General features: G+C 58.8%; 1 pseudogene; it reads left to right on the top strand.

Annotated features, from left to right (window-relative positions):
• The first annotated feature begins 813 nt into the window (after positions 1 to 813).
• Positions 814 to 1630, top strand: LOC143385926 (myeloid cell surface antigen CD33-like; annotated as a pseudogene).
• Positions 1631 to 2784: the final 1154 nt, after the last annotated feature.

Genomic DNA, 2784 nt, shown 5'->3' with positions numbered 1-2784 from the left:
TGTGCCCTATTGAACCCCACCCTCATGCTACCAAGGCAGGTGGTCGACTCCCCAGCACCTGCGGCTCTGGGGCAGGCAGCTGAGGCCTGAGTTCCTGTGTGGGGCACCCCAGGTGGTGACCAGGTGGCAGCCTCTTGTGGCCTCACCAGCAGTTCAGGGAGCGCCTGGTGGTTTGCAGAGTGTCTGGCTGGCTGGTGCCCCTCTGCCTTTCTTGTGCTCAGACGCGGCCCTACAGAGTCCCTCCTGCAGGACTGACCACTCCAGGGAATGAGACAAGTATGGCCCCAGGTCCAGGTAGGAGTTGGCCAGCTCCTGGTGTGACCAGTACACACAGAACAGCCCCTCGGCCTGGGAGGACCCAGAACCCCGCCAGTGTCTTGGACTCCCAGTGTCCCCAGGGTCCTGGTCCCATCCTGAGTGTTCCAGGGAAGCACCCAAGATGGGGCAGAGCCTGGTTTCCTCTCTCTTCGGCCCCTCTCTGGCAGGCCTCTGGGTCTCTGGCTGTGTTGTGTCCCTCCTCAGCACAGAGCAGATGGACTGCAGTGGTGAGCGGGTCTGAGGTTCCTCTTCTGAGAACTGCCCAGTCCTTGGCCCCTCCCCAACTTCCGTGGGTCCTGCAGCTTCCCCTCTGCAGGCTCTTGCTGCTCTGCTCAGTCCCAGGAGCCCAGGACTCTCTACCTCCAGATGCTGAGGCTGCTGGTGCTGTCCCTGCTGTGGGCAGTGGAGGGGACCTGTGCAGAGGGGCCAAGGAGTGTGCACCGTGATGACCCTCGGCTTCCCCTGGGGTGCTCCTCTAAGGATCCAGAACACAGCATGGATGTGCCCAAGTCCGTGACGGTACAGGAGGGTCTGTGTATCCTGGTGCCCTGCAGCTTCTCATACCGCGGCTCAGAGACTGGCTGTCTGTCTGTCTCCTGGTTCTGTGCAGGGACAAATATAGCTTATGGCTCTATGTTGGCCACCACCAACTCTACTCGGAAAGTGTAGGAGGAGACCCAGGGCAGGTTCCTCCTCCTCGGGGACCCAGGAACCAACAACAGATCCCTGAGCATCAGAGATGCCAAGCGCAGTGACAGTGGCTGCTACTTATTTTGGTTGGAGAAAGGAAAGTTTAAGTGGAATTATTATAACAAAAAGGTCTTTGTGCATGTGACAGGAAAGACTCCAGTTCTGGGGCAGCCTCAGGAAGGTCACAGGGCAGGGCTGGGTGGGACCCTGCCCTGGGGGAGTTGGGGGTCAAGAATCAGGGGCTCAGGGAGCAGCTGGGTCAGAGCCTGAGCTTCTCTCAGGGCCCCACCTCCTACCCTCCCTCCTGACCCTGCCTGTCCCTCTCTGCTCACCAGCTCTGACCCACACCCCTGACATCTTCATCCCTGGGACCCTGGAGTCTAGCTGTAATAGCAACCTGACCTGCTCTGTACCCTGGGCCTGTGAGCAGGGGATGCCGCCCACCTTCTCCTGGCTAGGGCCCTCTGTGTCCTCCCTGGGCCCCAACATCATCCACTCCTCAGTGCTCACCCTCACCCCGCTGCCCCAGGACCATGGCACCAACCTCACCTGTCAGGTGAAGTTCCCTGCAGCTGGTGTGACCACAGAGAGAACCATCCAGTTCAATGTCACCTGTGAGTGATGGGCCAGGCCCCCTGGGTCCCTGGGGGTGTGAGGAACAGGGAAGGAGGCTTGGATTCCAGAGTAGGAACACTTTGTTCATGTCCTGGGGGCCTGGTTGAGTCAGGGACCTGGTAGGGCACAGGCCCTGCCTCTCTGTGTCTGTGGTTACGGGCTGGGTATGGGGAGTGCTGTCTTATCGGCTGATGCCAGCACAGATGATTAACTGTTCGGTCACTCAGGGAAATTCTCAGGGAGTTAGAAATAAAACAGAGACACACAAATTACCTTTAAACCAAGCTCCAGGATGGCTCCTCTTGCTCTCTGCCTCAAGTTCCCCATCCGGGGAGCGAGGATCTACAGGAGAGGCTAGCGAGAGTGGGCAAGCATGCATTAGAGTGGGCTTTTATTGGGGAACTCTAAATTCTGGGGAAAATCCCGTCCAATGAAGGTCAAGGGGGGCAGAGTTGCAAGGTCAGGTGTAGTGATTGGTCCCTGTGGTTGTGAAGAGAGAGGCCTCTACATAAGACACCGTCCTCGAGTCCTGGAGCCCAAGAAGTATGGGGCACTCTAGTGGCATTTCTGCTACCCAATGCCTCAATCACCCAGCCAGGGAGTGATTCAGTCACATGCCAGGTTGGTCTCCCACACTGTCTTATCTTCAATCCAACTAAAAGGGGAAACGAACCATCTCCATGTCCAGGATGCTGCAGAGAACCCTGCAGTCAGTGTCTCCCCAGGGCCTGGCCCGGGCAGGGAGGGGCCTTGCTGGGGCTGGGGGGTGGAGGCCTGTTCAGCTCAGGGCAGGGATGGGTCCCCCTCATGCTGGACTAACCTGGTAACAGAACCTCCTGTTGGAGACCTCAGGGACCCCTTCCCACTCTCAGCTCCACAGCTTCTTTGACCTTCTGTCCTTTCCCTCCCAGGATCCTGGGACTCCAGCATCTGCCCCTCACCACCACAGGGACAGGGTGACACTCCCACAGCACAACTGGGCTTCCCAGGCCCCCTCCCAGCCTCCTCCTGGACCCACCTCCAGCCTCCTCTTCTTATTCCCCAACAGCTTTGATCTAAGTGCTTGTGGGAGGAGGCACAGTCCAGGGAACACACAGAACACACAGCAGTGTGTGCCCAGAGCTCCAGTCCCCTCCCAGAAGTGGCCAGTGTCCATGCAGG

The sequence above is a fragment of the Callospermophilus lateralis genome (genome assembly GCF_048772815.1).
Source record: "Callospermophilus lateralis isolate mCalLat2 chromosome 11 unlocalized genomic scaffold, mCalLat2.hap1 SUPER_11_unloc_1, whole genome shotgun sequence".
In the NCBI taxonomy this organism is placed as follows: Eukaryota; Metazoa; Chordata; class Mammalia; order Rodentia; family Sciuridae; genus Callospermophilus; species Callospermophilus lateralis.
This window is presented reverse-complemented; position numbering and strand designations above follow the sequence as displayed.